This window comes from Leptinotarsa decemlineata, unplaced genomic scaffold (genome assembly GCF_025532065.1).
Source record: "Leptinotarsa decemlineata unplaced genomic scaffold, Ldec_3_MD MMD2_tig00000035_RagTag_RagTag, whole genome shotgun sequence".
In the NCBI taxonomy this organism is placed as follows: Eukaryota; Metazoa; Arthropoda; class Insecta; order Coleoptera; family Chrysomelidae; genus Leptinotarsa; species Leptinotarsa decemlineata.
Window position 1 is genome coordinate 26,150,673 of NW_027412540.1, and position 20,939 is coordinate 26,171,611.

A 20,939-nucleotide genomic window follows, 5' to 3' on the forward strand; every position below is an offset into this window, starting at 1 on the left:
CATGCTTGAAGATACAATTGATCCTCTCATAACAGAAATAATTGAAAATGACCAAAATCATAATGATGATCGGCTTCATTTCCAGCAAGATGGAGCACCTCCTCACTATGTTGCTCCGGTAAGAGAGTTTTTAGATGATCGGTTTCCTGGACGGTGGATTGGAAGGAGAGGCCCCATCGAATGGCCTGCCAGGTCACCAGATTTATCACCTGTTTTGGGGACACTTGAAAAATAAATGTTTTGCTACGCAGCCCGAGTCCATAGAAGATCTTCGCCAACGAATTACAGCAGAGTGCAGAAGTATAACACCTGATATGCTAAAGAATGTTAGGAATAGATTTGAACAAAATCTGTATTATTGTATGGAAGCAAATGGGTCACATTTTCAGCACTTGCTGAAGTAGGATTCTACTAAGTCAATTACACATTTCAAAGTACTGGGTTGTAGTTGTTTTTCTTCATAATACCTACATGTTTGAGTGAAATACAACAAATTAGGTATCATTGGAAAGAGAATTTTGTGCCCTTTCAAATGATATATCACTCGACCCCACTTTCCATTTAAAATTTTAGGGTTGTTACTCACCCTCGCTAGGGGGTTGAAGACACAGGTAGAAAAATACATCTGAAATGTGTCCCCCTCAGAAGCAAAACTGACCTGTCCGAGCATTTTTGCGTTAAGTTACAAAAAAGGAGAAAAGCAAGGTGCATACTTTTCGTTGGACCACTCTGTATAAGAGGATGTTAAGTTCGTATATCCTGTCCTAAGTCGTGTTATTATGACTTGTTCTCTTCTCGTTAGCCCTTGTGGAAGTGTCATGGCTGCACTATCAGGTTTGATATCTTTCAATTTTTGATCGTTGTTTGTCCATTCGTGTTGCCGTGTGTTGAGTACTGAGTTTGTTGTGATTTTTTTGTGTCATTTGGTATATTCAGATCGACATTATTCCCAGTTGCAACTCTTGCTGCAGTGTCAGCTTTCTCATTAATAAATTATTATTATTAATATCCCAATCTACTTCATAGTGAATGCGAATAATAGATTGAAAAAATATCTCAAAAGAATGTATTGCCAAGACCTCAATCGCGAGTTAATAGCTAGTTCAAAGCTCCGACACCATTTCCAATTATCGGCTCTTTCTCGAAGAGTTCGTAATTATTACATAATAACCCAACAGCGACAATGAAATAATGCCCAGATGTGGTGTTGACGAAGAATTCTAAGCACCTGGATGGTATGTTCGCACGGTCAAGGTCGAGGATTCTTGTAAATGAGGCGGTCCACTTATTCTATTTATCTCTAGGAACTACCAGCCGGGGACGTGACTCCGATGGTGGTACAGATAGGTCGTGAAGGATAAACTTCGTAATAAAATAATTCAAAGAGCTCAGGTGGAACTCTGGGAAAGGTCGGTAGATTCCGAGAACTATTATTTTGATTACTTACAGGGTGGACCAAGAAAGAGGTTTTCATCAATGTGAGCAAATGTATTGCAATTGCAAAAAATCAACCCGAAACGAAAAATCTCATAACGAAATTGGTATTGGGAAAGGATGGTTTTGGCTTTCTACTTTTCCATCTTTATACAAAAAAGAGTGGGAATCTTCCGAAGAAACGTAGAAAGCTACTGATTTCAAAATAAACTATAATAATCAAAGAGCTTTGTTGTCATAAGGATGAATCTTATTGACAAAGCGTGTGTGAATAGGAAAAAAATGTATAAAAGTATACAGGGCTTTTCATGATGAGCGTTAATTAGCCGTTTCTGACAAACTATTTAACGGATCAACCTGAAAATTCCACGGTATGCTTAAATCAATATGACCTACATGCCTAAAATATTTCAGACGCAGCGGCTTTGTCGCTTTTACTATAAAGTAGCGGCTTCTTTGATTTTTCAAATGGAACACCCCGTATATAATATCATATTATGATTCTTTATCACTTTGTCAACAAATTCATATACTATTTTCCTAAACCTATCTATTACCGTTTAGAAGATATAAATTGATTTCGATATTTTTTTTTACCAAACATGAACTTTTATAAATGCTGATAATCTTGAACTCTCTTGCACTAAAACGATCAAATTTGAGATGGAGTGGAATGATACTATGAGGATCTTCACTCCGAGTCGTATTTTCATTTGCCTCATACAGGGTCTTCAAAAAATGCAGATACTTTGATCTCATGAAATAATACTATTTCTATTTTGAACCGTTTTCGAGATAAACTGTTTCAAACGGAAACTGACGTGGTTTTCTTACTCGTTTTTTTGAATTCATCACTTATTTTTGATATTCAACGTTTTTTTTATACTTAGTAATATTTCTTTTTGATCCAGTTTTTTAACTGTCTCAGATCAGTCAATTCGAAATTGGTATGTACCTACCTTAGAAAAAGTTACAATTTGTATACATTGAGGTATTGGTCTCTAACGTACAACAGTACACATTAATATTTTTCAATAGTGTGCTTTGGAAAAATAAATAAACCAATTATTTAACGTCAGACTTTCGTTGGTGGTTTTGACTGATTGTGATAGCTACCAATTATAATATAATAATGTCAAGATTATGTTACAGTAATGAAGATTTCTTGAATTTATCAATAATTTATGGTGAGTGCAATAGAATTGCAAATAGAACATGCCGAGTATTTCATGAAAGATATCCACAACTTCCGAAGCCGAATAATAATGTGATAAATCGACTACTAAAAAACTGTAGGTTGAATGGAACCTTCCGTCCAAAAATCATTCGTAAGAAGACTAAAGTGGATGATGATGACAATGGTATAACAGTTTTGGGATACTTTTATGCATTTCCAAATGCTTCTCTGCACGAGGCTGAAAGGGAGATAGGTATACCCTACGTGACAATTTGTCGAATTCTTAATAAGCATAAATGGCATCCCTATAAGTTCTACTGTGTCCAACATTTGAAAGAGACTGATTTACCTCGTAGAGTGGAATTCTTTGAATGGTTACTTGCCAAGACTCAAGAGGATGAACATTTCTTTGACAATATCATATGGACAGATGAGGCCAAGTTCACAAAAAATGGAGTTTTCAATAGACACAACAGTCATTATTGGGCGCCAGAAAATCCCCATGTTGTCCGCCAAAGGGGTTTTCAAGAAAGATGGCAATTCAATGTATTTTGTGCCATAAAGAGTGAGTCAATTTTTTATATCGAGTTTTATGATGATAATTTGAATGCATCAAAATATGAAGATTTACTGAGGAATGGAATTCAAATGATTTTAAATAATAGACCAGGAAGAGAACGTGTATGGTACCAAATGGATGGTGCTCCACCCCATAATTCTCATTCAGTTAGCGAAGCTTTAACCGAAATCTTCGAAGACAGATGGATTGGTAATAATGGACCTTTTCGTTGGCCTCCTAGAACACCAGATGGAAATCCATTAGATTATTTCGTGTGGGGTTTCATTAAAAATATGGTTTACTTTACTCCAATAACAACAATGGAAGATATGAAATCGAGAGTTACAACTGCTTTCAATAGTTTGACTCCAGACTTGATCAGAAGCGCTACACATGACAATCTTTTGAAGAGATTACATGTTTGTTTAAGTAGAGGTGGAGATGTGTTTGAACATATTCTGAAATACACTGACGATTAAATTAACTCATTAATGTATGGGTTTATTATTTTCAGTTCGTGTTTCAGCTTTAATAAAACTATTGTTTGAAGAGAAGTTTCATTCGATGGTTGAGGAGTATTTTAATAATTATCTTTTCATTGTATTATCTGTGACTAATTGAGAAACATCAAACGAAATCTGTTTTACAAAAATGAGTGATGAACAAGGAAGCCATGTCAATTTCCGTTTGAAACAGTTCATCTCGAAAACGGTTCAAAATAGAAATAGTATTATCTGAACAAAGTTAATCTAAAATTGGATGTAGAGCTCAAAAATGTTGAAATATACAGGGTGTTCCATTTGAAAAAATTGAGTTCCACTCATTTTTTCATGAGATCAAAGTATCTGCACTCCATTTCAAATTTGATCGTTTTAGTGCAAGAGAGTTCAAGATTATCAGCATTTATGAAAGTTCATGTTTGGTAAAAAAAATATCGAAATAATTTATATCTTCTGAACGGTAGTAGATAGGTATAGGAAAATAGTATATGAATTTGTTGACAAAGTGATAATGAATCATAATATGATATTATATACGGGGTGTTCCATTTGAAAAATCAAAGAAGCCGCTACTTAATATTAGAAGCGACAACGCCGCTTCGTCTAAAATATTTTAGGCGTGTAGGTCATATTGACTTATGCATACTGTGGAATTTTCAAGTTGATCCGTTGAATAGTTTGCCAGAAACGGCTAATTAACGCTCATCATGAAAAGCCCTGTATACGCTATACAAAGAACCTACCTGCATATTTCAAGATTCTAGGTTCAGTAGCTTCGGCTGTACGTTAATATGAGAGCAATCAATATCTAGTAATTTATATTTTTGCTTTAAAAATACGGTGTCTAAAAAATATGCCTATTCTAAGTAATGGATAGCTTTCAAAATTAAGTACCTATATTAGGTCACATTTAGAGTATGCATCCACTGTGTGGAGTCCCTCTTACTCAGTGAACAAAACGTCACTGGAAAAGGTTCAAAGTAAATTTTTGCGTAATGCTGCCTACAAAATGTGCAGTCAAATGTACCATGATCATGAGCATGTACTTTGTGTCTGCCCCACACCAAACTGAATCAGGTTTTCAGATTTGACAGAGACTCCACTCGTACCATCTGACCTGAAAGATCACTCACCAACTGAATAGGTTAGGTTAGGCTAGGTCTAAAGCGGGTGGGTATATTCGACCCTCCATCGCAACCCGCAGGGGTTTATTGTGGCTCACACCTTTTCACACTCGACCAAATAAACCCAGCTTCTTGACGAAGCCGATTAGTTTGTATGGTGAGTGGTATTTCAAGTCAGATGGTAAGAGTGCGGCTCTGCCGAACTCTAAAAACCTGATTCAGGCCCCAGCGGGGCAGGCACAAAGTATATGCTCTGCTGTTCCATCATTTTCCAAACAGAGGCGACACACACTGTCTTCCGACAGTCCAAGTTTCTGCATATGATGAATGTTTGATTAGCAAAGCAAAAAGCGATGCCAATGACAGGTTCTGATCGGTAAAGCTGCTTGCAGCACGCTCTTTTGCAAGAGAGTCGGCAGCTTCATTAATTTCCAAGCCAGTATGACCAGGAATCCAGGCCAGAGACACTCTGTTAAGTCTTCCTATTGAGGAGAGTCGTTTTTGGCAATTTGCTACCAATTTAGACGTTGCTTGATAGGAGCCAAGAGCTTCCAACGCCGCTTGACCGTCCGAAAATATTTTTATTGACTTGTGTGTGAGGTTGGATTTATCCAATCTCTCCACACACAATCCAATAGCGTAAATTTCCACTTAACATACAGTCGCATAAGTTCCTAGGCAGGTAGATATCTCTGTCCTGGGTCTGCGACTAAAAACACCTGCACCAGAACCGGAAGGTGTTTTCAATCCATCTGTGAACCAACAACTATCTGCTCTTGATACTTCCTTCTCCCGAAGGGTCCAGTCCTCTCTACTCGGGAATAGTACTTTATAAGGCAGTTCGTAGTTGACAGTTGGAGTCATAAAGTTAAAGGTCATTTCCAGAATGCTGTGACTTCCAATGTCAACCAACAGTCTTTTGCACTCTGCTTTTAATTAATTTGTGCAATTGGCAATGTGCACAAGTCTATATGTAGTCCATCTAGCCTCTCTCTCCAGAAAAATGTGGAGAGGAGGTAGATCTAGAAGGATCTCCATGGCCGCTGATGGTTTGGTACTGATAGCACCAGTGATAGCCAGACAAGCCTGTTTCTGTAAGCCAGATAACTTCACTTGGGCCGTTTTCTGTAAAGCCTTCGGCCACCAAGCTAGTGCACCATAAGTGATCATTGGTCTAACAATCATCACATAACAAAAATCCAATGGATTTGTTTGGGACCTAAACCCCAAGTTTTACCACAAATCCTTCGACATGTCCATAGAGATAGTCTGGCTTTGTGTAAAACTTTTTCCAAGTGAGCGTTCTAAGTGAGTTTTTCATCAAGGACAATGCCAAGATATTTCACCTGCGTTCCAAATGGAATGACCTCACCATTGAGGGAAATATGCGTTAGATTGTCCAATTTTCTCCTCTAGGTGTGAAGGGGATTAACACAGTTTTTCTGGGGTTGACTACCGCAACTGAATAAGTCGGCTAAGTTAAGAAGCTAGATCATTTGATTTGAAGATATTTTCAATTTCTGATATATCAGACTTACCATTGTCGATGGTAACCTTGTTAATGGTCCATCAATTCTGTCCATCAAACTTGGCTCTTCAGTTATATAACTTGTTTTTATATTTTTGAAATCAACCACTAGATATCTATTCTTCCAGTATACATCTTCGCAGTAACCTGAAGAGTTTTTGTATGGGTCCCTCAGACGAGTGAACATATGTCAGTCATATTGCAGAGAGATGTTCATTGGGAAAATTTGAGGTGGAGAAAATGCTTGCCTGTGTGAGTAGACTAGGAAAACATCAGCTAGGATCTTGGTTCAACATCGCAACCATGTCTTGGTTGTACCACACAACCATAAGCCTTATGAGAGTTTTTGGGCACACGAGAATGTTGAGTAGTCAATCATACATCACATCCCGATTTTTTTTTCAGTCCCACACTACAAATACAAACACATCTTCAAAAATAAGCTTCTAATTTATTGTTTGATTAATATACAACGCAAGTTACAACCTTCAATCATATAATTTTGCCAAAATCTCATTTTCCCTGTAAAGATAGTAAACTTCGTTATCTTCTAGTTCGACTTTGGTACCTCCGTAATCTGCAAGGATCACCTCGTCTCCAGGCCTGACACTCATCGGTATTTGTTGCCCATGTTCTGTTCTTGATCCTGGACCAACAGCTACTACAGTGCCTCTCTGCAATTTTGCCTTCGTGTTGTCTGGCAGAACAATTCCTCCCTTAGTTTGGGTCGCAGGATCTGCTTTTTTGATCAGGATTCTGTTCATCAGGGGTATTACCCGTTTGAACTTCGTTACAGATTTTGCGGCTGCTGCCATTGTGGTTTGGGTATTAAATTATAGCTTCGGTTAGGAAGAGATTCTAATTTGAAGAAATTGGTGACAGGTTTGACGTTTTTTCTTCTTGAGTAACAATTCAGTTAGGAACGCTGTTGCTTGGTGACGTGAAACAAGGTATAAGTACGCACATATAGTCAGTGGGCTTACAATTGCGCACAGCTGGTGTAGCTCAGGCTACAAAGAAGCCTAAGGATTAAGTGGAGAATGGGAAAAAATACCAACGTGGTCCAAACAGAACTGACTGGTATCTCAATCGCCACAAAAGAAATAACCAGGCTTGAACAGACAACGTGTTACCTTAGAACTGGTACTAGAGTGCCACCAAGGCAGATGGGACGATGACAAACGTGTTGTTTGTTGTTCGTTTCCGCCTATTTCGAGGAATGATACTCTGAAGGAATTCGATTTTCAGTCATCGGAAATCATCAACTTTTTGTTAATGTTATGTTATGTCGATGGTGTCTGCCTCTCCAGAATCTTCATCGGTGATATCACCACAAACATTGCTGGGCTTGTAAATCATCATCTTCTATCATTACCAAAGCTGTATGCAAAGAAAATCCTCTGAAAAACATAACGGTGTAGTATATTTTCATTGTACTACGTATAGGACAGAAATGTTCACATGCATAAAACAAAAACACCAACAAAAAATAACTGTTTAATATTAGATATGTCTTTCAAAAAAGTGAAAACTTGGACGAAACTATTTTACATTCAAGCAAAATCTGAAAATAATAACGTATAGTCTATCCATTCCCAATTGGAACGGCAATAAAAAGATGAGTACAGTCATAAACATTTCTTGCCTGTGGTTCCTAGTCGCCCAGATAATTAGTAAAAGTGCTATCAAATATAGTTGAGGAGTAAAGGCTCGGCTAGCTGGACTGGCTGAATATAAATTTTTGTCGTTTCACAATATTTCTTTATCAGTGCCGTTTGTTCGTGGGGTTAGGTGAGGTAGTGAGTGGTTTTGCAAACCTATTTTTGAATACTTTTTCTAGAGATCAATTACCCTAACACCCTAACAAGGTTAGCATCTTCAGGAGAAGCAAATTGATACTGAATCTAAAGACAAGGGTTAGCTGTTTATATACCTAAATATACAAATTAATTTGTCAACAATATAAATGGCTTTCTGGAGACCTTTTGAAACAATTGATAACATTACGTGTGAGGAATCTGTGTCAATCGACAGGGATCCGGAATTTGAAAATAAGGACTTACATGTTCAAGTTCAGCGGGTAATTTTGAATATTCATGAATGATTGAAGAAGGAAAACTGTCACACTTCACAGAATGCTATTGTGAATAAAATATGCGAGTTAACGAAACTATCTCGTTCGACAGTTCTTCGGGTCATTAAAATCGGGGATGTCATTGACCATGCAATGAAACGAAAACAAAGGAATAAAAAATTCGCAAACGTTGATGGTGCTACAAAAGATGTAATTCGGCGAACAATTTATGGTATATACCAAACAAATGAAGTACCAACCTTGGAAATGATCTGGTATGAATTACTCGACTATTCCGATCACAATTACAAATCTTTAGAAACTCTACGAGGTGTCTTATTGTTTTGTGGTTTCAAATATGAAAAATTTAACAAACGGATGGTCATAATGGAATCGACACGCATTGTTCAACTCCGACAAGAATATTTGAGGCGAATGAAAAGCTACCGAGAATCCAGCAGACATATAATCTACCTCGACGAAACTTAGTTTGACACCCATGATGTTGTCAAATATGGCTGGGTAGACGAAACCAAGTATTGTGCTTTGAACACACCTTCTTCAAGGGGAAAACGTGTTATAATTTTGCATGCCGGTAATGAAAGTGGTTTCGTACCTAACGCTTTGCTTCTGTCAGCCAAAAATACAAAAGATTCTTCTGCTGATTACCACAAAGATATGAATGCGGCTTTATTCGAAACCTGGTTCAGTGAGCAGCTTCTCCCAAATATTCCTCCAAACTCTGTTATTGTTATGGAAAACGCTACGTATCATTTCCGGTTATTGACTACAATACCAAACAATAAAACAAAAAAGCAGATATTGTTGATTGTATGCGAAATACCCGAAAATATTCCAACGAAAAAGGTATGACTGGCGACCATAAAACAAGTAATTTCAAAAGAGAGTATATTATTGATTCGATGTGTGAAACACGTGGTCATATTCTCTTACGTTTGCCTCCATACTATTGTGTGTTCAATCCAATTGAAATGGTTTGGGCCACAATGAAAGAAAGCTTGCGGAAATGTAATCAGTCACCGCCCTTTATGCTGTAGTGCTTGACAATATAAGGCGAGTGGTGAATGAAGTAGGTAATATTGATGTGTGGAAGAACTGTGTGGGCCACGTTATAAAAGAAGAGAACAAATATTATGTGCAAAGTTCCTTAAATCCGATCGTTATTCAACCCGATGATGATTCCTCCTCATCCGAATATAGCGAAGAAAAATTTTGATTTTTCTAGACATTTTGTTGGCCTCTATTATTTTGTAAATATATGTTTGACGAGAATTCGGTGTGATTATTTGTGTTTTCATTGTATTTTAGAGTTTTCGACTCGGAAATCAACTACCTTAAATTTCGAAGTTTTTCGTAATTACCCATGGTGGAAAAATTCAGTTCAGATAACTTTTTCATGGGGTGATCAATTGCTATGATTGTAAGAATAAGTAACTGAAAAACTACCACTGAAAAATAATATACCGACGCCTATGTCGGCATATTATTTTTTGCTGTTCCAATTGGTATTGGAAATACTATACTTTGTGAAGGTAACACCCTATTCAGCCATTTTAAGAATTCCGCAAATTTTTATTTTTGTCAACTTCAAATCAATAATAATAATAATAGGTCTTTATTTCCCACACATTCAATACAATTAGTAACAGGGTAGATATAAATTTGGGAAATCGCCGGAGATCTTAGGTATCATGTACTACAGTGCATGATATCTTTGTTATTAACCTCAAGCGGTAGAAGAGTAATTACATAATAGCTTTTTCTGGCCAGTCCACCGGACATTTCATATATACAAGTTACTTAGAATACAAGTTACATATACAAGTTCCTCAGAAAAAAAAAGAAAAAAACATACAACATTAACATAAGTCATTAGTGTTAGTTTTATTGATCCACTTAATGTGTTATCTCGAAATACATATTAGTTTGTGCAAACAATAAGTAATTCTTGAATTTTTTTTTTAAATAATTCGATATTTAGACACTTTATATTAGCTGGAATGGAATTGTAGATAGATAGATTCGTATCCTTACTAATAACCCAACGTCAAGCACAGAAGGCAAACGTATATTAATGAAAGGATACCAATACTGGATGTTTTTTTCCACGTTCTGACAATTATTGACAAGTTAGATGTGTACTATATGTAGGACATTGGACACATCTGCGTTTCAAATCAGGAACTCAGATGTAGTCATTCGTTTGCGGCTTTTTTGAAATATCAGATGTTTTCTTGTCCACTTCAAATTCTTTGATTTTGCAATTACATGAACATATTGAACGACCGTCACAGTAAATTGGATTCATTGAAAACATAAATAGGAAGCATATGTTTCTCCTCGAAATGTCTTCTTGTTGTAAAATGCAGCTGGCGCTTATTGGTTTTGTGAAATATTCCCCTACAAATTTCAACCAAGAGGCAAAATACATTTCTTTGAAGGCATCGGTCACATTCATGCAGAATTTTACTTGTTATTCTTGTTCGACACCACTTTATATTCAGCATATTATCAAGAATGTTCGTGGCGTGTTGCGAATTTAAAAGCAATGATCAACGTTTTTAATAAAGATACGAAAAAATATGGCACCTTATGTGTCATTATAAATTTATTTTGCGGGAATAAATACATTCAAATCGCGTATTTCAGGAATGACACGAATGATTATGGAAGGGAATCGAACTCATGAAAAATGTGGTTTTTAGTAAATACAATTCGAAGCATTAGCGAAGCGAATTCAAAACTCGGGAGTGATGAAATCATTCTTGTTGAAATTCGAAATGAATCATTCTAAGGAATGTAATAAATTGAGGAGTACGTATATGAAAATTTTGCTGGAGAGAAGATCTTTCATTCGAAACTGAAAATAGATTTCTGGTGAGGACTTCAGCTTTCAACACCGCATCAATAGTATTTGAGAACGATAAAGAGAGATGGTAACGGTCTACTAACAACTTTTATCAGGAAGTAAAATCGGAAAAAGGATTTTGGCTTGAATAAATTCGGTGTTGACAACTATACTAAAATTCCAAAATAGTAGGTACTAAAGTCTCAAAAATATTATTGCATTAAAACGAAAACATTGTTGTCAGGTTGTGATTCTATATACCGGGCTTTTCATGATGAGCGTTAATTAGCCGTTTCTGACAAACTATTTAACGGATCAACCTGAACATTTCACAGTATGCATAAATCAATATGACCTACACGCCTGAAATATTTCAGACGAAGCGGTTTTGTCGCTTCTACTATAAAGTAGCGGCTTCTTTGATTTTTCAAATGGAACACCCCGTATATAATATCATATTATGATTCATTATCACTTTGTCAACAAATTCATATACTATTTTCCTATACCTATCTATTACCGTTTAGAAGATGTAAATTAGTTTCGATATTTTTTTTACCAAACATGAACTTTTATAAATGCTGATAATCTCTCTTGCACTAAAACGATCAAATTTGTAATGGAGTGGAGTGATACTATGAGGATCTTCACTCCGAGTCATATTTTCATTTGCCTCATACAGGGTCTTCAAAAAATGCAGATACTTTGATCTCATGAAAAAATGAGTGGAACTCAATTTTTTCAAATGGAACACCCTGTATATTTCAACATTTTTGAGCTCTACATCCAATTTTAGATTAACTTTGTTCAGATAATACTATTTCTATTTTGAACCTTTTTCGAGATAAACTGTTTCAAACGGAAACTGACGTGGTTTTCTTGTTCGTTTTTTTGAATTCATCACTTATTTTGGATATTCAACTTTTTTTTTATACTTAGTAATATTTCTTTTTGATCCAGTTTTTTAACTGTCTCAGATCAGTCAATTCGAAATTCAAACAAACGTTGGTATGTACCTACCTCAGAAAAAGTTACAATTTGTATACATTGAGGTATTGGTCTCTAACGTACAACAGTACACATTAATATTTTTCAATAGTGTGCTTTGGAAAAATAAATAAACCAATTATTTAACGTCAGACTTTCATTGGTGGTTTTGACTGATTGTGATAGCTACCAATTATAATAGAATAATGTCAAGATTAGGTTACAGTAATGAAGATTTCTTGAATTTATTAATAATTTATGGTGAGTGCGATAGAATTGCAAGTAGAACATGCCGAGTATTTCATGAAAGATATCCACAACTTCCGAAGCTGAATAATAATGTGATAAATTGACTACTAAAAAACTGTAGCTTGAATGGAACCTTCCGTCCAAAAATCATTCGTAAGAAGACTAAAGTGGATGATGATGACAATGGTATAATAACAGTTTTGGGATACTTTCATGCATTTCCAAATGCTTCTATGCACGAGGCTGAAAGGGAGATAGGTATACCCTACGTGACAATTTGTCGAATTCTTAATAAGCATAAATTGCATCCCTATAAGTTCTACTGTGTCCAACATTTGAAAGAGACTGATTTACCTCGTAGAGTGGAATTCTTTGAATGGTTACTTGTCGAGACTCAAGAGGATGAACATTTCCTTGACAATATCAATGACAATTCAAATGATTTTAAATAATAGACCAGGAAGAGAACGTGTATGGTACCAAATGGATGGTGCTCCACCCCATAATTCTCATTCAGTCAGCGAAGCTTTAACCAAAATCTTCGAAGACAGATGGATTGGTAATAATGGACCTTTTCGTTGGCCTCCTAGAATACCAGATGGCAATCCATTAGATTATTTCGTGTGGGGTTTCATTAAAAATATGGTTTACTCTACTCCAATAACAACAATGGAAGATATGAAATCGAGAGTTACAACTGCTTTCAATAGTTTGACTCCAGACTTGATCAGAAGCGCTACACATGACAATCTTTTGAAGAGATTATATGTTTGTTTAAGTAGAGATGGAGATGTGTTTGAACATATTCTGAAATACACTGACGATTAAATTAACCCATTAATTATCAAAATAGCGTATGCAACTCTCATGTAATGGTTATTAATACACTCGCATATACCATACAAAACTCGCCTTCGGCTCGTTTCGTATCCCGGTTAATGCTCGTGTCTTAATAACCATCATTACATGATCGTTGCATAATATACTATTTTAGACGATATCCTTTAAAAAACTGTAAATAATTTCTATGGCAACGTTAGTTTAAAACGCCTTGTCAACTTTTTTTGTATGTTGCAATATAAGTTGTTAGTATTTCAATTTAAGTTCAAAGTTCGTTAAGTTCCAGTCTGACAAATGGTTAGATTAACGGAAATGCATAAAATAACAGTTTTAGAAATGATTGGTTACGAAGAAAAAACCCGAATACAACAGAAACTAGCTCCCCTATTTCATGAGAAATTTCCTAATTTACCGCCCATATCTCAATGAATAATAAGCAAAATAGAGAAGCAGTTTCGCGAGCTGGGTCATGTGGGGCAGATAAAAAAAGCAGCTGCCAATGCAATGAGTGATGAACTCAAATTATGTGTGAGGAAATATGCAGGAACTACTCCTGCACGGACACCTGTTGTATATGTCGCTGGTATTGCATGGACTGCTTCTCAAAAGCTAGGAACACTGTTCCGACCTAGAGAACTGTAGGTACATACCTCAATAACTTTTGGTGCTTTATAAAGTTTAGATCAAACCTTTGAGGTATTGCTCTCATGTATAGAGCTCCGCCCCTATAAGCATACCCTGAAGCCGCTGGATTCAAATCCAATGTGAATCGCTACTTTCGCACCGCTCTTAGAGTGCCTTAGGGGTTTTCCTGTAGTGTCTGTAGTGTTCTTGAAAAAGAACAATCGAGACAACCTCGTTTTCCCACATTGTTTAAAAATTTCTGTTGGCAAACCGTAGATTCGTGTACCATCAAAAATGTGGATTACACTAGAGCTTTATTTTCTGAAACACTGCCTGGAATAAATGCCGGAAGTTGACAAACTGTATATCACTTGTTTTATGTTTATTTTGATACTTATTTAATAATAGGGAAACCCAAGCGGGGATATCGGGATTTACTAAAGCGCGGCAGATTAATATACAGGGGGAAACCTTGTACCCGGTTAAGTACCTCCACCAAATATCAGCCCCATATATAAGGCCGTTTTGAGGGATAAAGGATCAGATTAGTAAAAAAATTCATCATCAGAAATTCTCGAGCGCGTCAGATTAAGGTAGGGAGAGTTAATTACCTGCTAAAAAGTGTATATTCCAGTAATCTGACAATTTGAGAGTGACGTAAAGAAAGGGGAGGGCAGCAAAGTTGTAAAAAAATAACGTCATTTCGAAATTCTCGAGCGTAGCTAATTTTTTTTATTTTGAAGGAAATAATTCAAAGATAACTAAAACTATATAACCTGACGATTTCCGCAAGCCGAAATAACGAAAATTCGTCGATAAAGTTTAATGCGTGCAGCTGTGTGATACCTATATTTCCCTCTCCGAGTTTATATTCCTCTATTTTCTATTCACTTTGTCTCTATCGATTACTCCCTCACTCCGTCCCCACTCTGAATTCTGTTGCCATGACGCCATCACAGCTGATCACAGAGACTCGTTCGTGATGAAGATGAAGATGATGATTAATTATTCAATTAACTGAAGAAAAGAGAAATTGAACTTTCTATGTTTTTTACCACTTTTATTTGTAACTAAATATTGTATAAGTTTGAAAATGTCCATATAGGATTAAACTACAGTAACGTTAGTTACAAATAAAAGTGGTAAAAAACATAGAAAGTTTAATTTCTCTTATCTTCATTAATCAATCAATTTATTACAAAAAAATAAATTTTTTTGATCATTTAAAAAAATTTTTTTCTTATGAATACAAGTATTCTACTTAAAAAAACATACACTTATTTATTTGCATGCTATTTCCTGAGCTTTTCAATTAATTGAGTTCAATGAATTGAAAACAATTTTTAAAAAATATTGTTTTTGTCAGATTAAGCGAATCCCTCTAGATAAACGTCAGATTATGAGACAGCACGTCTGAAACATAAAGATGAACCATATATATCTTAATCTGACGCGCTTGAGTATTCCAAATTTGCGAATTTTTTTCGCACATTATAATAATGGCCGCGAGCTTGCGTCAGATCGAAATCGTCAGATTATTGAATGAGAGCTTTTTTTTGTTGCACTCAACACCTAACTAGGTATGCTGTGTCCCCATTTTGTATCGTGGACTTCCCTGCTACAATAAAGACCGCTCACGAATATTTTTCCTACACCTGTTTCAGCTATAGTCACCGGACGAGATTTTACGTTTTTATGGCGATTCATTTTGTTTGCAAAAGTTCAGTTTCAAAGGTGAACTTTCACTAGTTGTAGTAATCGGAATAAAAACTATGTGTTTTCGTAATTACGCACATCAAATCGTAAAATCTAAAAAAACTATCTTTCAAGGCAAACTATTATGTTATGCTACAACAACAAAATTTTGCAATTTCCTCACTTGGAATCTGTAGCGAAGACATTTATTTGCATAGCAAGACTGTAAAACTATAATTAAATAAAATTTACATTTTACCTTCTTCGTAGGGAGCTGTATCTGCAAAATGGGTAATTACTGTTCTTTGTCTATTGTCTTATCGTATGCATAATGGGTATCTCCATACGGGTATACAGGAAGTTGATAAGAAGTGGTGTACTTTAGGAGACGTAAACGTGTGAACGTGCTTGAATAAAAGAACAAATTCAATATGCAAGGTTGGTTTATACAAAAAGTAATTGATGGGTATTTTCGTGACGTAGTTCTTTATGAAAAAATATTTTGAGGTGTTCTGTTGTCAGAAATGTTTACCACATATTTTTATTTTAAAACTTCAAGTCACAACTTATCCCTGCTAGTTTAATCAACAAGTTCAAAAACATGAGAAATAGAGATAAAAGTCCTAAAAAAATGAGCGATAGTTTTTGAAGGATTTTGGTGCAGGTAAAAAATTGCAATTGTTATTAACAAAATAAGATTTAAAAAAAAAATGGTATTTAGTTTTTCGTTAATAACTCGAAAAATATTATTATTTAGGCAATTTTGAAAAAATCTCGTTAAAGAGGAGGAAATTTCCGATAAAAAAGTCCCGACTTCCGAAATTCTATCTCCGTTATTTATAATTTTAATTTGACTTTGAAAACCCTATTTTTACGGCATGCGCGCGCTGCCGCTAAAGAGAGTTTATCAAAAGAAATAATTTTTTTATAACATAAAATGTCATTTTAAAAATTTGAAAAAAAATCTAGTATCTTTTTAACACTTGAATGAATCGAGTACCCCCGGTGAAAAACAAGTTCTATCACCATTTTTCAAATAGTTATTCAGTTGTTAACTAACTTTTCCCAATCTCCGTTGGCATAAATAATGGGATAAAAGGTATAAATAATTGGCCTATAAATTTTAAACTTCGTGGAGCCCTTTTGATATATATACTTCATACGATCCTACGATAAAAGTGAGTCTTTTTTTTTAATTATTTTCTTATAAATACAAGTATTCTACTTAAAAAACAAACACTTATTTATTTGCATGCTATTTCCTGGGCTTTTCAATTAATTGAGTTCAATGAATTGAAAACAATTTTTAAAAAAATATTGTTTTTGTCAGATTAAGCGAATCCCTCTAGATAAACGTCAGATTATGAGACAGCACGTCTGAAACATAAAGATGACCAATATATATCTTAATCTGACGCGCTTGAGTATTTCAAAATGGCGAATTTTTTTTGCACATTATAATAATGACCGCGAGTTGGCTTAGATCGAAATCGTCAGATTATTGAATGGGAGCTTTTTTTGTTGCACTTAACACCCTCTCAGAAAATCTGACGTGCTCGATTAATTTTTTTTTACTTTTAACCCTTACGTACAACCACCTGCATCATGCAAACGATCAGATTAACATACCAACATTATTAAAAATACGTAGGACATTGATGCTATCAATATCTGACGTGCTCGAGTATGTCCATGTAACAGTATTTTTTTACATATTTAAAATTCTATAGCCGACTCCCCCACCAATGAAAAGGTATATATTAAATAACATTTTTTTCTTTTTATCATCTAAGCTTTGCAACCCAATATGTCTCTATGATGATCGAGTAAATCCTCATTTTGCATCGTGGGACCTAGAATGAGAAAAAATCGGAAATTTGAAAGCAAAATATGCAGATTAATTAGGTAGAAAGGTGAAAAAAAAGGAATTGATACCTAATTTTTAAGCAATTGGTCGATATGGACCTGTTTTCTGCTCGGTTTGCTACAACTAGATTCTTTGACATTCTCGGAGTATTAGACCGCTACTCTTTCTCAGAAAAATCTTCTTCAAGCACTTGATTTTTCATTTTTGTCTCGGCAGCAAGCACTACATCATTCGCTCTCTGATCCATCCTCCGAAAAATCTTGACTTCTTTCAATTAATGTAATAAGGCAGGCACCCATTTCAGAACGCCTTAAGCATTTTCCTGTAGTGCTTTTGTTTTGTCCTTTAAAAAACGTTGTACTTCATTTCATTGAATAACCTTCACTGACCCTCCCCCAAAGGGAATGATGTATAAAAAAGGCTAACTTAGTTGTACGATATATATAGTTTTATCATCTCCTGATGATGCTGATTTGTTCAGCGAAATGCGCTTTGACAAGCTATAGTTCTGGTGTGGAAAAGGAGTTTTCTTTGGGTTCCAACACTCACTCATTTTCTTATGTAAATGAGCTCTGCGCGTCCAATGTTTAGAGGCACAGCTAGATTTACTGAGCTGTACATGCTCTAAAATAAAGAAACTTTGAATAAAATCAGTTGTAACAGGGCTAACATATCAACTCCAGAATAAAAATTTAGATTCACTTCAAGGTTAAACTCGCAAAACAACGAAAAGTAATAGAGGGTGCCAGACGTATGAGTATCGATCATTCATATTTGCATAATTGTTTTCCACAACCTAATCTTGATGTACACCAAGCCGTCATTTCCTGCAGTTTTTCATGATTTCATTGGAAAACTGTTCGTGTAACACGAATCTCCCACTGAATCATCCTATCCATGACTAGAGGTTATGTGGCTCACAATTCACTAACGGGACTTTTATTAAACGACACTCTAGTATACCTTTACATGAATGAATCTATTTATTTCCATACATTCCATTGTCTACAGATTGTGGGAAAGAGACGGCACAATTCACATTCTTCGCTCGCGGTGAATGTATTTTTAATGAAACGTGAAACCGTTTATTTTCGTCTAAGTATAACAGCTTTTCAAATCCTCTTTCCTGTCTAAACAATAAATAGTGATTGCTTGCTTGGTACTTCAAGAAATAATGGAAGGCTAGAAACAATGACGTATCGACCAAATATAAAAGCTCTTTCGAATGACGATAAAGGCGGAGAGGAATCTATTTATAAAGAAAAATGTTATGAGTTCTAGTCACATTTATTCTCTCAAATGGGCTTTTTTAGTGAGTGGAGCAATGAGTGGACTGCTAATGACCTTAAAAATGTTGAGAGAAAAAGCTGTGAACAGAAGTAGTAGGTAGGTTATATAAGTTTTCTCCGTTTCAGTGACATGTATTTTTGTAGCTCCGTAGCTCAATAAATATTGATTCTACTGTATTGCGGTATATACTGATTGATAGAGAATTCTGTACCTACATTTTACATTGATGCTATTCATTTTTTTTTCATAATTTTAATTTTTAGGTCCCAAACGAATCCATTGGATTTATGTGATGATTGTCAGACCAATGATAATGGAGATCCTTCTAGATCTATCTCATCTCCACATTTTTCGTTAAGAAGCTGGGTTTATTTGGTCGAGAGTGAATAGTTGTGAGCCACAATAAACCCTTGCGGGTTGCAGTGGAGGGTCGAATAGACCCACTCACTTTAGACCTATTTCAACCTAACCTTTTACATGGATGCGATCCAGCGGCCTTCTTATTTTTAAAAGAGTGAATCATTTTTTCAAGCTGTTGCATCAGTAAGGTTTAAAATAAAATTATCATCGAGCCAAATGTTCTATAAATGAATCAGCGGATTATAAAGAATCGGTAATTTTTGTTAATTTTTTCCGCCACAGAACAATAGTAATTGTTCAGTTTGTCTGTGTTTATTGTACAGGCCGTATTTTTTAGCTGATACCACTATTGCTATCTCAGAAACGGTAGATCCTACAAGGACGGTTAAATGGAACAAAATTTGGCTGTGTAGGGATGCAGTACACTGGTATTTTCATATCTATAAAATCATCAACGGTTTCTGAGATATTTGCAAAACTCTGAAAATGACAGATGATAGAGTTTTGCTCTACCGCCTCCATTTTCAATAATATCAAAAAATGACAAAGAACCTTTTTGCTTCATTTCACGTGCTTTATAATCTGGTTGAACTCATTTTTCAATGCAACATTTCGTTCATTGAATTCCATCATCAATATATTTTTTTAAATACGGGCCTGTATATTTTTCATACATTCTCGTAGTCATTATAATTACAAATTCGTTGACATATCACAACATATGTATTTCTCGACTTTTCTTCCCGAAACCACATCATCAATATTCTATCATTTAACAGTTTTTATTCAATGAGAAATCAAATATCGAACTATTGTTGTAACACATAGTTAACAGTATCGTTAATACATCACATTGAAAAAAAACTGTTGCGAACTTGCTCCAGAAATAGTGTGCTTGTGGCAGTTCTCTAACATCCGTGGAGTGATAGCGATGCAGAATACTTGATCTTTTATGAAGCCACATAATGACAAATCTTTAAGAGAAAGGTTTGGTAAACGTGGAGGCCATTCAATAGGACCATTATTTCCTATCCACTTTCCTGGCACAGTTATATTGAGGAAATCTCTGCAGATTCTCCTGCGATGTGGTGAAGCTTCGTCGTGTTGGAAATACTCATATTTTCTTAAGGCTAAGTGGTAATTCTAATAACTCAATTAGAGTCCCTGATGAGAAATCCAAGTATAATTCTCAGAGATGGTTAAAAAAAGTGGGGGCCAATAATTTAATTAGCAAGAACACCAAGCCATACGTTAACACCATATTTCTCTTGAAAATTGGTAACTATGTAAATATTTATTTTCTTATCGCCAATGATAATGTATATTCCTGTTGAACCATCCGTTATTGGTAAATGTACTTTCATCACACTACAATTTTTTTTACAAATTTAATTGTCTTGGTGAAATTTTCTAATGAGCCATCTACAAAAAACTTTTCTCCTGTACAGACGTGGTGGATATGGCTGAATTATGAGCGATCTCCCTCAGAGATACTTCCTTGTTCTCAATTTTTGTATTTTCCATTAATCCTAAATCAAATTAATGTCACTGTATCATTATTGTGAATCTTCTTTGAACTCACCTAAAACGCCGTTTTAATTATCGCCACCACACTCAGTAACCGTACATTTTCTTTCAGAGGGTTTTTTTCGATTCGATGAAAATATCTATGATTAGGTTGTCGTCGTTCAGGATACAATTCCTGATACATTGCCAGAGATTTGGTAGCATTCCTCAAACATCTCGAATATACAAAAAGCAT

At 35.3% G+C, this 20,939-nt stretch overlaps 1 protein-coding gene and 1 pseudogene across 1 annotated transcript in view; one reads left to right on the forward strand and one right to left on the reverse strand.

The window, feature by feature from the left end:
* The window catches only part of LOC111516268 (uncharacterized), a 104,452-nt gene that overhangs the window by 73,493 nt on the left and 10,020 nt on the right, over positions 1 to 20,939 (forward strand). The window lies entirely within an intron of this gene.
* On the reverse strand, positions 6,754 to 7,249 carry LOC141481077 (10 kDa heat shock protein, mitochondrial pseudogene; annotated as a pseudogene).